This window comes from Carcharodon carcharias, chromosome 17, assembly GCF_017639515.1.
Source record: "Carcharodon carcharias isolate sCarCar2 chromosome 17, sCarCar2.pri, whole genome shotgun sequence".
NCBI classification, from domain to species: Eukaryota; Metazoa; Chordata; class Chondrichthyes; order Lamniformes; family Lamnidae; genus Carcharodon; species Carcharodon carcharias.
Genome location: NC_054483.1, coordinates 31245837 through 31261686, shown reverse-complemented (window position 1 = coordinate 31261686; position 15850 = coordinate 31245837).

The following is a 15850-nucleotide window of genomic DNA, read 5'->3' as shown; positions in this document are numbered from 1 at the left end:
TCTTATATGTTTCAGTAAGGTCGCTTCTCATTCTTCTAAACTCCAATGAGTACAGACCCAACCTGCTCAACCTCTCCTCATAAGGAAATCCCTCCTGGGATTAACCGAGTGAACCTTCTCTGGACAGCCTCCAATGCCAGTATATCTTTCCTTAGATAAGGGGACCAAAACTGTCACAGTATTCTAGGTGTGGTCTAACTAGTGCCTTGTATAGTTTTAGCAAGGCTTCCCTATTTTTATACTCCATTCCCTTTGAAATAAAGGCCAACATTCCATTTGCCTTCCCTATTACCTGCTGAACTTGTATGCTTTTTGGGATTCATGTAAATCCCTCTGTGTTGTAGCTTTCTGCAGTCTTTCTCCATTTAAATATTATTCAGCTCCTCTTCTTCCTGCCAAAGTGCATAACCTCACATTTTCTCACATTATGTTCCATCTGCCAAGTTTTTGCCCACTCACTTAACCTGTCTATATCCCTCTGTAGACTGTTTCATCCTCACCACTTGCCTTCCCACCTATTTTTGTGTCATCTGCAAACTTGGTGATAGTACATTCACTTCCCTCATCCAAGTCATTAATAAATTATAAATAATTGTGGCTCCAGTATTGATCCCTATGGCACTCCACTAGTTACAGGTTGTCATCCTGGAAATGTCCCCCTTATCCCAACTCTCTATCTTCTATTAGTTAGCCAATCCTCTATCCATGCTAATGTAGAGCCCCCAACACCATGAGCTCTTATCGTATTAAGTAGCCTTATGTGCGTTACCTTTTGAAACACCTTTTGGAAATCCAAATATATTACATCTACTGGTTCTCCTTTATCTATTTTGCTTGTTAGCTCCTCAAAGAATTCTACTAAATTTGTCAGGCATGATTTCCCCTTCATGAAGCCATGCTGACTCTGCTTGATTAGATTATGTAATTCTAAATGCTCTGCTATTACATCCTTTATGATAGACTCTAACATTTTCCCAATGATGGGTGTTAAGCTAACTGGCCTATAGTTACCTGTTTCTTGTCTCCCTCCCTTTTTAAATAAGGGTGTTACATTGGCAGTTTTCCAATCTTCTGGGACTTTTCCAAAATCTAGATTCTTGGAAGATTACTACCAGTGCATCCCCTATTTGTGTAGCTACTTCCTTTAATATCCCAAGATGCAACCCATCAGGTTCAAGGAACTTATCAGCCTTTAGTCCCATTAGCTTCCTCATACTTTTTCTCTCGTGATAGTTATTGTATTTATTTCCTCACCCCCTTTTGCCTCTTGATTATTTAGTATTCTTGGAATGGTATTCGTATCTTCTACAGTGAAGCCTGATGCAAAGTATTTATTCGACTCCTCTGCCATTTCCTGGTTCCTCAATATCATTCCCCCAGTCTCATTCTCTAAGGGGCCAATCTTCACTTTGGGTCTCTCTCTTCCTTTTTATATATTTAAAGAAGCTCTTACTGTCTGTTTTTATATATTATTGTCTGTTTTTATATTACTTGCTAATTTACCCTCAAAGTTTATTTTCTCCCTTTTTTTGTCATCTTTTGTTGCTTTTTAAAACTTTTCCAATCCTCTAGCTTACCGCTGATCTTTGCCACATTGTATGTTTTTTCTTTCAATTTGATACTGTCTTTAATTTTCTTGGTTAACCATGGTTGGTTTATCCCCTTCCTCACTGGAATGTACCTTTGCTGTGAGTCATGAACTATTTTCTTAAATGTCTGCCATTGTTCATCAACCGTCTTTTCTGTTAAACTCCTTTCCCAGTCCACTCTAGCCAACTCTGCCCACATTCCATTGTAATTACCCTTATTTAAGTTTAGCACAGTTGTTTCCGACCCAAGTTTCTCACTCTCAAACTGAATACTAAATTCTACCATGTTATGGTCACTGTTTCCTAGGGGACCTTTTCCTCTGAGATCATTTATTAAACTTGCCGCATTACCAGATCCAAAATAGCCTGATCCCTGGTTGGATCCACAATGTATTGTACTAGGAAACTGTCCAGAATACACTCATGAATTCTTGCTTGTGGCTACCTCTGCCAATTTGATTTTCCCAATCTACATGAAGATTAAAGTCGCCATGATTAATGTACTGCCTTTTCTACATGCCCTTCTTTTTACATTCTGTCTTCATTTATTCTCTGTCCTACAGTATAGCTGCTGTTAGGGAGGCCTATGGCCTACTCCCACCAGTGTCTTCTTCCCCCTGTTATTTTTTACCTCCACCCATATGGATACATCTTCTGAACTAAGATCATTTCTTGCTATTGTACTTATTCTATCTCCTATTAACAAAGCTACTCCACCACTCTTTCCTTCCTGTCTGTCTTTTGAAAAGTCACATACCCCTGAATATTTAGTTCCCAGCTTTGATCTCCTTGTAACCAGGTCTCCAGCTATAAGGTAATATCCATTAACCTCAATTTGTGCCATTAATTCATTTATTTTGTTCTGAATAATACGTGCATTTAAGTAAACAGCTATTAATTTTGCCTTTTGACCATTTTTTCCCTCTTTGACCCTATTTGCTGCTTTTTTTAATGTTTGTACACTCTGTCCTTTCCTGTCATGCTCTGGGTATCATTACCTAAATAGCTGACATATCCTTTTGCTTTGTGAGCCTAAGTATCCCCTCTCCAGAACTCCACCACCCTCCCCTGTCCTCTCTACAGCCGATTATTCAATTCGCCAAGACAGCAGGTACAAGGGAAGCAAATCAGCAGAGGCATTAGTGGAGTACAGACAGTGCAGGGTGGAGCTTAAGAAAACAATTAGGAGAACAAAGAGGGGATATGAGAAAGCTCTGGCTGGTAAAAGTAGGGAAAATCCCAAGGTATTCTATCAGTATATCAATGGGAAGAGGATAACCAGGGAAAGAGTAGGGCCTATAAGGGACCAAGGGGGAAATCTATGGGTGGAGCCAGAGGACATCGCTAGAGTATTGAATGAATACTTCACATCCGTCTTCACCCAAGAGAATGAGAAAGAAGGTATCGAACTCAGGGAGAGAGACTGTGAGGTTCTTAAGCAAATTGAAATGGGGAATGACAAGGTATTGAAGGTGTTGGCAGGCTTAAAAGTGGACAAATCTTCAGGTCTGGATGATTTGTGTCCCAGACTACAGAGGGAGGCAAGGGAGGAGATTGCAGGGGTTCTGACCCAAATTTTTAATTCTTGTCTGGCCACGGGGGAGGTGCCAGAGGACTGGAGAACAGCTAATGTGGTTCCACTATATAAGAGGGGTTGTAGAGATAAGCCAGGGAACTACAGACCAGTGAGTCTCATGTCAGTGGTAGGGAAACTATTGGAGAAATTTCTGAAGGAGAGTATCTATCTCCACTTGGAGAGGCAAGGTTTGATCAGGGATAGTCAGCATGGCTTTGTCAGAGGGAGGTCATGCTTAACAAATTTGATTGAATTTTTTGAGGAGGTGACCAGGTCTGTAGATGAGGGTAATGCAGTTGATGTAGTTTATATGGATTTCAGCAAAGCCTTTGATAAGGTCCCACATGGGAGACTTATAAAGAAGGCAAATGCACATGGGATACAAGGTACTTTGAAAAGATGGATTCAAAATTGGCTTAGTTGTAGGAGGCAGAGGGTGATGACAGAAGGATGCTTTAGTGACTGGAAGCCAGTGTCCAGTGGCGTACCACAGGGATCTGTGCTCGGTCCCCTATTATTTGTCATTTATACAAACGACATAGAAGACTATGTGGGAGGCAGGATTAGAAATGTGGATGACACAAAGATTGGCCGGGTGGTTAACAGTGAGGTTGAGTGTCTTGGGCTACAGGAAGATATACATGGGATGGTCAAATGAGCAGATAAGTGGCAGATGTAATCTGAACCTGAAAAGTGTGAGGTGATACACTTTGGAAGGAGTAATTTGACAAGGAAGTATTCAATGAATGGCATGACTCTAGGAAGTTCTGAGGAACAAAGGGACCTTGACATGTGTGTCCATAGATCTCTGAAGGCAGAGGGGCATGTTAGTGGGGTGGTGAAAAAGGCATATGGGACAATTGCCTTTATCAATCGAGGCATAGGTTACAAAAGTAGGGAGGTCATGTTGGAGTTGTATAGAACCTTGGTGAGGCCACAGCTGGAGAACTGTGTACAGTTCTGGTCGCCACATTATAGGAAGGATGTGATTGCACTGGAGGGGGTGCAGAGGAGATTCACCAGGAAGTTGCCTGGGATGAAACATTTAAATTATGAAGAGAGGTTGGATAGACTTGGTTTGTTTTCATTGGAACAGAGAAGACTGAGGGGCAACCTGATCGAGGTGTACAAGATTATGAGGGGCATGGACAGGGTGGATAGGGAGCAGCCGTTCCTCTTAGTTGAAGGGTCAGTCACAAGGGGACATAAGTTCAAGGTGAGGGGCAGGAGGTTTAGGGAGGATGTGAGGAAAAACTTTTTTACCCAGAGGGTGGTGACGGTCTGGAATGCGCATCCTGGGAGGGTGGTGGAGGCGGGTTGCTTCACATCCTTTAAAAAGTACCTGGATGAGCACTTGGCACGTCATAACATTCAAGGCTATGGGCCAAGTGTTGGTAAATGGGCTTAGATAGGTAGGTCAAGTGTTTCTCACATGTCGGTGCAGACTCGATGGGCCAAAGGGCCTCTTCTGCACTGTGTGATTCTGTGATTCTGTGACTGGTCCCAGCAAGGTTCAAGTGAAGCCTGTCTCACCCGAACAGCTCCCTTCTACCCCAGTACTGGTGCCAGTGCCCCATGGACTGAAACCCATTCCTCCCATACCAATCTTTGAGCCACGCGTTGAACTCCTTGACTTTATTTACCCAATGCCAGTTTGCTCGTGGCTCAGGTAGCAATCCTGAGATTATTACCTTGGAGGTTCTGCTTTTTAACTTAGCTCCTAACTGTTCAAATTCTTTCAGCAGAATCTCCTTTCTAGTCCTATCAATGTCGCTGGTACCAACGTAGGAGATGACAACTGGTCCCTCCCCTCCCATTCCAAGTTCCTCTCCAGGCCTGAGGAGATGTCCTTAACCCTGGCACTGGGCAGACAACACAGCTTTCAGGACTCATGCTCATGGCTGCAGAGAACAATCTCTATCCCCCTAATTATACTGTCCCCTACCACGACGTTCCTATTTCCTCCCCACACTTGAATGGCTCCCTATACCACGGTGCTGTGGTCAGTTCACGCATCCTCCCTGCAGTACCCGCTCTCGTCCACACAGCTTGCCAGAACCTCGTAACTGTTGGACATTGCAGTGGCCGAGGCTCCTCGAGCGCTACCCCCTGGGTCCCCATACCTGCTTCACCTGCAGTCACACCTTCCTGTCCCTGATCATAGACCAAATCTGAATTACCTTAAGTCTGTGCTGGCTTCTTGTGGAGTAATCCAGTCAGTCCCCCTCCTCTGTCCGCCCACAATGCCCATCTAATTTCATTTTGAAATCATTGATTGTTTATGAGATTGAAAAAAATGTTGTGATGTATTTTCAGATGTAACAATGTCGGGTAGGATTTTCCGGTCTGGAAACCCTGTCCAAGGTCAGCAGACCAATAGCTTGTCTGTCAGATCCTGTCCGCGGGTTTTGTAACAAGCTTGGACCTATTCGAGGTTAAAGAAGCAACAAATGAGGATTATAAACCAACTGTCAGTCTGGAATGATAAATATTTGAATAAAATAGCAACTCGTGTTGTGGAATTTTCCCAGAATTGCATTAAGTGCGGTAGCAGGTGGGTAAAATGGAGTCCTACCTGTCGACAAAAATGACGGGTTTTCACACCGTCTCTTCCCGAGCCCACCTCATCATTTATGCATTCCCGGGGAACACGCCGTTTCCATGGCGGCTGGGCTCTGATTCGCCGACTCGCCATCACCCCACTGTTGCATCATGTCGGCCGCCATCTTTAAAAGTCAGCCGCCAGCAAAGCGCTCATCGCCGCCAGCCCACCACCCCTGCCTGGGTGACATGGTCAGCAAAGGCTAAAAGACTGGAGCCCCCACTTCAACGACAGGTCTCTGGATGCCGTGGAGGCTCATCGGGATGTCCTCTACCCCCCGCTCTGGCTGCAGGATGGGCAGCAACAGCACTAACCCAGCTTGGCAGGCAGTGTCAGCGGTGGTCAGCGCCAACGCCCCGCAGAGTGAGGACAGCCACCCAGTACTGCAAGAGGATGAACGATCTCTTCCATTCCGCCAGGGTAAGTCACTCTTCTCATCGCTCTCAACTCACACACTCACAAACCCATCGCACACCCACAGGGCCCTCACTCACTGCTGGTTCGAGGGACATCACCATTCACTCTCTCACAGTCACCGTCATTGTCCTCATCCTGTCCATGGGACCACTCACCACCCACTCAGGCCATGCACACTTGTCATCTGGCCTGGCAGGTGTCCTGATACACTCTCCCCATCTCTATCCATGCAGGACAAACTGGCTCACAACAGGGGGGAAAGATCTCAGACAGGTGGAAGGATGCTGGAGATCAAAGTTCTGACATAATTCGAAAACATCCAGCTGGCCGGTGATGACCGGGACCGGTCCTGTGCTGACAGTGAGGGTTGGCGCTGCTCTACCAAGTGAGGATCCACCACTGCAACATCCATCAGACAACCATGCTGTGAGTGATGTGTCCCTGTTTCACAGGCCACTGCAATGCACTAATTATCTCCCCCTTGTTTTCGCAGGCACATCTGCCAAACAGCCAGCAGAGTCCATGGCCCAGGGCCTCCAATCAAGCCCCGAAGAAACCTCTGAAGAGGAATCTGGAGGCACCCTCCCTGAAGACCCATCACAGTGCTCACCCTCACCCTGCACCAGCACGAGACACACACCTCGGTGGGACTTGGCTTTAGAGTAGCCTCGGTGTCACAATCTGGTGAGCACATCGCACTGTCTGATCCACAGCAGGCGCGGGCAGGGACTCCCCAGGTCCCCGGTACTCAGAGGACTGCTGGAGGCCGGAACGTTGCTGAGTCTGAGTCAGATGAGGAGCCTCTGGACTCGGTCATTTCACAGTTGCTGGAGCTGCAAAGGCAAGCTCGGGAACATCAGGAAGGGATGTCTGCTGCACTCCTCAGACTGCAAGGCACAATGGAGGAGTCTGTCCGTCTTCACTCTGAGGTGATAGCGCCGGCATGCCAACACACCGAGATCATCACTGGCAGGATGACAGCCACCATGGAGACCTTGGTCCAGGACTTCACTCCTGCACTGCTGCGTGGGCTTAACTCCATAGCTGATGCCATCATTGGCCTCCAACAGTGTGTACACGGGAGGGGTGCGGGGAAGCTCGATCTCACTCCAGCAACACCTTCCGCTCACGGAGTCAGCCAGGGGCCCTCGGGCACCTATAGGGAGGAGGATCAGCAGGTACACACTCCGGGCCCATCCAGCCAGGTGACTCTGGGACTGTCTGGCCCATCTGACTCCCCTCTTCCTGTGACCTCAGCAGCTCCAGCTCCACAGGCCGAGGAGGGAGCCACTGCCACACAGCAGGAACCCGAAAGCAGGCCGGGGCTCTCCAAGTCTCAGCCCTCCAGAGGACGCCCACCAAAGTCATCACAGAAAGGACCTCACAGTCAGCAGGCTGCCTCCACCTCTGCTGTGGATGTCCGGGGAGCACCAAGACGTAGCGGCAGGGTTAGGAAAGTTAGGTAAAAATAGTTGCACAGCCTGGCAATGGGTGTTGATCACTTGTACATAATGTTCACTATTGTCAATAAACTCCCAAGAATGTCCCCCTGCCTATGGCTCCTTGTTCTGATGAGCAGTGTTCTTGTCACTCAGATGTGAAACCTTTCTGTACAAGATAAAGGCAGGTGTCTCAGTTCAGGGCCTCTTCCCTGTTCAGTGCGTAACCTTCAGACCAAAGTGATGGTCCAACCTCACACTCCCTGGAAACATTGCTGATGCCTGCACCTCGGTGGTGCTGGTCATTGCTGCCAGAATGTAGTGGGCAGGCACCACAGAGTTCCTTCATTCTCTCTGTGTGTTCTCAGCACCCCAATGGTTTGCTCCATCAAGTTGCAAGCAGCTGCATGAGCCTCATTATAGCGTCGTTCTGCTGCAGTCTGAGGCCACCACACGGGTGTCATCAGCCACAGCCTCTGTGGGTAGCCCTTGTCCCTGAGGAGCTGTCCCTGAGGAGCTAACCCTGCAGCCTCTGTGGACCCTGGAAGTCTGCAGGGATCTGTGAGCAAGTCAAGATGTAGGCATCGTGCACACTCCCTGGAAACCGTGTGCACACCTGCAGGATGCGTTTCTGGTAGTCGCTTACCCGCTGCAATTTCAGTGAGTGGAATCCCTTGCGGTTGATGAAGTCCACTGAGTGTAATGACGGAGACCTGAGCGCCACATGGGTGCAGTCAATCGCACCCTGCTCCTGTGGGAATCCCGAGATCAGGGTGAATCCAATGGCCCTTGTATCCTGGCTGTCCCGGTCCCGGGCGAAATGCACAAAGTTGTTGCCATGGAGAAGATGGCATCCGTGACCTCATGGATGCATTTGTGGGTGGCGGATTGTGAAATTCCACAGGGGTCACTTGTGGAGCCCTGAAAGGAGCCACTGGCGTAGAAATTGAGCGCCGCTGTCACATTCACAGCCACTGGCAGTGGATGCCCTCCATGTCCCTGCGGCACCAAGTCCAGCAGTAAGTGGCAGATGTGAACGACCAGGTCCCTAGACATGCACAGTCGGCGACACTGGTTCTCAGTCATCTGCAGGAATGTCTATAGACCCTGGGTCTCGCTGGGCGCCGACCAGCCAGGGCTCACTGTCCCTCCTGGGTAGAGTGTGTGGGAGTCCCTGCTGCCCCTTCTTCCTGAGGTTGCTGCTCCTGCCTTTGCTTGGCCAGGAGCCTCAGTCGCTCTCTCCTCCGTCTTCTTTGCTCTCTGTAGACCATCAGGCACACAGCATGGTCACCAGGATCCATGATCCTGACGTGGTCCTCCTGCAGCATGTTAGAGAGAGAGACGTGGTTATCATGGGTGTACTTAGCACATTTCCTGGCCCTGTGTGACCGCCCCTTAACGCTTCCCGAAGAGTGCTGGTCAGCCCTCGGATGGCCAGAGCTGAGCGCGCTGCACGGCTGCCCTGTCAACCTGAGACATGGGGGAGACTGGTCTAAACCGGGATGCTGAGATTACAAGGGGCTGTGAGCACCTCCAGCAGTGACTGCTACATGGCCAGCGTTGGCGAGGAGATTGTACAATGTGCGCAGTCCAGCTGCTCCACGGTCCAATAAAGTGGTGGCGGACTCGCAGTCTGTACCGGGGGGAGGGGAGGGGTGTGAGTGGGGGGTGCTAGGGGGTGGGGGTGGGGTAAGGCATGGGGTGCTTGGTGGCCCATTGCTGACTCCGTGATGCTTGCCTGGGTGGGCAGGCTAGGAACCCGACCCCAATCACATCACTGTGGCTGCGCCTGACCTGTCTCAGTTGCAGAGACCTGGTCAGTTTATACAGGGTGTCCCTAATGCGCGGCCACTTCCCTCGCTTACCACCCCCCCCACCACCCCCCCACCCCCCCCAACCCCCCCCCACCAGGACAGCACATGATCCCCCTCCAACCTCAGCAGTCGCCTCCCAGGCCGGCCGGCACTTGCCCCGAGACACCATCACCCCCACCCCCCCCGCCCTGCCCCGCCCTGCCCTCAGCAGTTGCCCCCCCCCGGGGGGCCAGGCATCAGTTGCCCCCCCACACCCCCCCCCCCCCTTGTAGACAACAGGCGAGCTGAGGAGAAGCTGTTGCTCACTCACCTCAGCCTCAGTTCCCTCAAGATGAAGGCCGCCAAGTGCATGTTGCCCGTGAGCTGTTGTGAAACATGTCGACCAATGCAGACGCACGATACTCTGGTGTTCCCGAGCCTGGCGGGGTGGCCCTTTAATTATATGCTAATTTGTTACGATTAGCTCCCCGCCGACCGAAGGCGGGAAACACAGCCCACCATCGGCAGGCTGAGCGGGCGATCACAGCCTCCCTTCGCGCCGTCATATACTTTCCACACGCACCACCTATCACACCCATCACCCTTTTTATAGCAAATCTCCTGATCTTGAAGTATTTTTCTCCTGATTTCCAATGACAGTTGGGTTTGCATTGCTGCTCTCCCTGAGATCCATGCCTGTCATGCTGCACCATCACAGACAGCACCCTGCACTTCATTCCGATTTCCTCCTCAGGAGGAGGCCACTCAGCCCCTCAGGTCTGTTCCACCGTTCAATTAAATCATTGTTAATCTGGATGTCAGCTCTATTTAATTGTCTTGGTTTGATAGCCCTTAATATCCCCAACCCAACAAAAATCCAGAAAGATAAAAGCAAAAAACTGCGGATGCTGGAAGTCTGAAACAGAAACAAAAATAGCTGGAAAAACTCAGCAGGTCTGACAGCGTCTGCGGAGAGGGACACAGTTAACGTTTCGAGTCCGCATGACTCTTCAACAGAACTAAAGAAATATAGAAATGAGATGAAATATAAGCTGGTTGATGGGGTGAGACAGGTAGAGCTGGAGAGAGGGCCAGTGATAGGTGGAGGCAAAGAAGAGATTGCCAAAAATGTCATAGACAAAAGGTCAAAGAGGTGTTGACGGTGGTGATATTATCTAAGGAATGTGCTAATAGGTTACATTAAGGGTAGAAAGCAGGACAAGCAAGGTACAGATAGCCTAGTGGGGGTGGGGTAGGGGGAAGGGATGGAAATAGGCTAAAAGGTGGAGATAAAACAATGGACGGAAATAAATTTAAAAATAATAGAAATAGGTGGGAAAATAAAAATATATTTTAAAATTATAAATATTGGAAAAAGGGGGATCGGAAAGGGGGTGGGGATGGAGGAGAGAGCTCATGATCTAAAATTGTTGAACTCAATATTCAGTCCAGAAAGCTGTGAAGTGCCTAGTCGGAAGATGAGGTGCTGTTCCTCCAGTTTGCGTTGAGCTTCACTGGAACAATGCAGCAAGCCAAGGACAGACATGTGGGCATGAGAGCAGGGTGGAATGTTGAAATGGCAAGTGACAGGAAGGTCTTGGTCATTCTTGCGGACAGACTGAAGGTGTTCCACGAAACGGTCACCCAGTCTGCGTTTGGTCTCTCCAATGTGGAGGAAACCGCATTGGGAACAGTGAATACAGCAGGCTAAATTGAGGGAAGTGCAAGTGAAATGCTGCTTCACTTGAAACGAGTGTACGGGCCCTTGGACGGTGAGGAAGGGCGAAGTACAGGGGCAGGTGTTGCACCTTCTGCGGTTGCATGGGAAGGTGACATGGAAGGGGTTTGAAGTGTAGGGGGTGATGGAGGAGTGGACCAGGGTATCCCAGAGGGAATGATCCCTACAGAATGCCACTGGGGGGGTGAAGGGAAGATGTGTTTGGTGGTGGCATCATGCTGGAGTTGGCAGAAATGGCGGAGGATGATCCTATGAATGCGGAGGCTGGTGGGGTCATCTCTTGTTTGCCTCCACCTATCAGTGGCCGTCTATCCAGCTCTACCTGTCCCACCCCCCTCAACCAGCTTATATTTCACCTCATTTCTATTTTTCCTTAGTTCTGATGAAGAGTCATACGGACTCGAAACGTTAACTGTGTTCCTCTCATCAGATGCTGTCAGACCTGCTGAGTTTTTCCAGGTATTTTTATTTTTGTTTTTGTTTCAGATTTCCAGAAATCTTGCTTTTGAAATTTTCACTTGACCCCTGGCCCCAATGTGGGGAGAGAGTTCCAGATTTCCACTTGTAAGGAAGGAGTTAACAGCCTGGCCAAGAGCTCAGAGCATTGTTTGTTCTCTGAAAACAAGATGGGTGTGGTACAGTGATACAGGTTGTATTGAAGAGGACAATTTTCACTAAATAGAATAAGTTGAACTGAAATAGACCAGTTCACCACAGGAAACTGATCGAAACCAGACAAGTTTCAATGGGAAGCGAATGGGAAGAAATCCTTATATGGCTAAGCCACTGGAAGACAACTTGGGAAAACACTGACCAACCACAGCCAATAGTGCTCCCAACCAATCTGCATCCAGAAAAGGATTGTGCATGAATACTTTCACAAACTGTCTTCTGTATACGAATCCCTGAAATGACCCACACAGGAGCACTCAAGAAAGAAGAGAGAAGTAACATATCAATGGGAAGAGTCCCAGTGAACCAAACAGGAAGATCTCAGTCAAACATCACTCCAAAATGATCTGTAATCATAAAATCAAAATACTGCGGATGCTGGAAATCTAGAATAAAAACAAAAATACCTGGAAAAACTCAGCTGGTCTGACAGCATCTGTGGAGAGGAATACAGTTGACATTTTGAGTCCGTATGACTCTTCATCAGAACTAAGTCATATAGAAATGAGATGAAATATAAGCTGGTAGAGGGGCTGGGTGGGACAGGTAGAGCTTGATCATGTCAGATTGACCACCCAAGGGGTAATTGATTAAATTGGAACCGTTTCACTTAAAATTCTCAACAAAGGTTTTGGATCTGATGTGAATAGCATTGTGTCAATTGTAATTCTTGATCTTCGAATTTAAGAAAAGGGTAAAATCACCTATAACTCCTCTTTGTGTGAAGAAGGGCATTCTGACATGACCCCTGAATGATCTGGCTCGAATTTGAGCATTTTTCCCCATCTTCCGGACAATCGCTGTAAGATAAGGGATTAATTTGAACTGATATGCTATGAAAGACAGTGTACATCATCACTGGAGTTGTTGCACTGTCTCATGATCTCGCTCTCTCGTGGACTTCATGGAAAGATGTAGACACAGTGTTTCAGTAAACTTCACGTTTTCCTTACCTCACCAGACTCTGTGAATATTCTGTTTGCACGGAACCGAGAATATTCTGCCACCCGCCCCACACCCCCCACCCCACCACAACCAGAGTTAGCTTCTACCTTAATATTCTGACCACCACCACCACCCCCTACCCCCCACCAACTCAGAGTTAGCTTCTACCTTATCGAGTTGAATCATCACCTCAATCTTCTATATTCAAGGGAACACAGGCCTAGTCTTTGCAACCTGTCTTCCCAACTTATTCCTCTTAGCCCAGGTATCCTTCTGGCGAACCTGCACAGCATCTCTTTCAAGGCAATATGTGCTTCTGAGGCACAGTGTCCAGAACTGAACATATGGCCCAAGTTGTGGTCTGACCCAAGGCTCTATATCACTGAAGAATCACCTTCTCCTCCTTTATGTTCCAGTCCCCCTTAGGATGAAGGCACACATTGCATTTGCCTTTTCTTGTCACTTTTGTACCTTTTCACCAGCTTTTCAAGATTTCTGTGCTTGGACTTTTAAATTTCCCCACTCATTCAGAGTTCCTCACTTCTCACCATTTCATAATACAACCGGCAATGAAGTTCAACATGGATGTCCTCAGACTGCATTCTGTCTGCCATAGCCTCGTCCACTCACTTCATTGGTCAATGCCCCTTTCACACCTAATTCACCCTATCAGAGGTAACGCTCCAGCAATTTCCAAATCAACCAAGTGAATGTTAACAGGGGGCTTTGCAGGCCAGGCCAGGTTGCTTCTGTTCACTGAGGCACTTCTCCCTCAGGAGTTAGACAATGAACAGGAGGGTGAACAATTCTCAGTATTCCTCTCCTTAACTCAGTGCTCTGCTAACTGAACATAGCCCAGGAACTGAAACTCAGATCGCTGGTCCATAGTCCCAGCAAGCGGCTCAGCCATCATGGTAGCAGTGTTCACAGTCATGAGTTGGGTCACCCTGGTCATGTAAATGGCCATCGCCAGGCAGTGACATTCTTGCCGGAGTCAACAGCCGGCAACACAACCTCACCCCAGGATGGTGTGTGCGTGAGTGAGTGAGTTCCTTTATTGAATGGGATGAGGGTTAGCGAGGCCAGTTTTAAAAGGAGCAGACACAGGCACAATGGGCTGAAGGGCCTCTTGTGCTGTTTCACTTTACCAGAACCTATATGACTGTGACCATGTGACTACCCCTCTATGTCCTCCTCGACCTGTCTGCAGCCTTTGACATGCTTGACCACACAATCCTCCTTCAATGCCTCTCCACTGTTGTCCAGCTGTGACTGCACTGACCTGGTTCTATTCTTATCCTGCTCAACATGGACAGAGAATCTATTGCCATGGCTTCTCTTCCTGCTCCTGCACTGTAACCTCTGGTGTGCCCCTAGGATCAATCGTTGGCTCCCTTTCCTATTTCTCATCCACATGCTGCTCCTTGACAACATTTTCCAAAGGGTCAGTGTTTTTGTTTTCAAGAGTGCTGACAACACCCAGCTCGACCTCACCGCCCCTTGGCTGTTGCTAACTGATCGGTCTGCTTATCCACAATCCAGTGCTGGATGAACAGCAATTTCCAATTAAATCTTGGGAAGTCTGAAGCCATTTCTTCAGCCCCTTCTCCAAACTCTTCCCAAGCTCCTGACTCAGGTTCTCAGGTGCTGAATCAGGCTGCTCACAGCCTTTGAGTCATATTTGACCCCCGCATGAACTTCTGCCACATATTCACACCCTCACTGAGATCACCTATTCCCACCTCAGAAACATTGCCTGCCTTAGCTCATCTTCTGACGAAAGTCAGTCACACATTTGTTACCTACACTTCACGATTCCAAAGCACTCTTGGCTGCTCTCCCACATTCTACCCTCTGTAAAGTTGAACTCATCTAAAAGTCTGCTGCCAGTGTCTGAACTCATACTAAGTCCTGTTCATTCATCAGCCCCACGCTTGCTGACCTACACTGATTCCCAGTCCTTCAATTTTAACATCTCTGCCTTGTTTTTGAGTTACACTATGGCTTCAACATTACAATGACCGCACTTTACGAGAGCTTCATTGGCTATAAAGCACTTCAGGATGTCCTAAAGTTGGGAAAGGAGATACATAAGCCTTTCTTTCTGTAACCTCTTCCAGTTCTCCAGATCTTGGAGATTATGTGCTCCTGTTGCCTATCCACCAATTTGAATCACTCCATTGTTGGTTGCCATGTCTTCAGCTGCTGGGGCCTGAAGTTCTGGAATACCCTCCCTGAACCTCTCTCTGTTCCTTTAAGACATTCCTTAAAACCAATCTCTCGGCTCAAGCTTTCGGTCCTAATACCCCATGATGTGGTTTGGTGTTAGATTATGTACGATTACAGTCCTGTGAAGCCCCGGGGTGGGGGGGGGGGTGTTATTTACAAGGCTAATGGCTCTATCTAAATGCAGTTTGTTCAGGTTTGATGTGGAGAATGGGGAAAGGAAGTGGACAGGAGCAAACAATTGATATGAAATGACAGGAGTGAGTTTCAGTAAAACCTCTGCAACCACCTCCCAAACTCTCAGCAATGGTGTAGTCAGTGCGGATTGTCAAAGCTGTTGCTTCAAGTCCCAGAAAGGATGTTCAGGTTAAACTTATATTGAGAAGAAGGAGAAGGAGAAAAACTCTGTGGAGAGGAACACAGTTAATGTTTCGAGTCCGTATGACTCTTCACCAGAACTAAGGAAAAATAGAAAAGAGGTGAAATATAAGCTGCTTTAAGGGGGGGGTGGGACAGGTAGATCTGGATAGAGAGCCAGTGATAGATGGGGATTGCCAAAAGATGTCATAGGCAAAAGTTACAGCACACTTGGAGTGCTGTGAACAGTTATAAGAAGCATAGAGAGAGAGATTCACAAGAATGATACCAGAGCCAAGAGGTGATCACCAATCAGGAAAGGCTGAACAGCCTGTGACTTTTCTCAGCCAAAGAGACAGCGGAGAAGTCATCGAATAGAGGTAAGAGTAAAGAGGGAGATTCAGGAGGTGAGTGAGGAGGAGGCAACATGGGAAGCCCCTTGCTCCTGAGTGGGGCCGAGCAGCTTATCAACGTCTCGATGCATTTTCCAGTTATC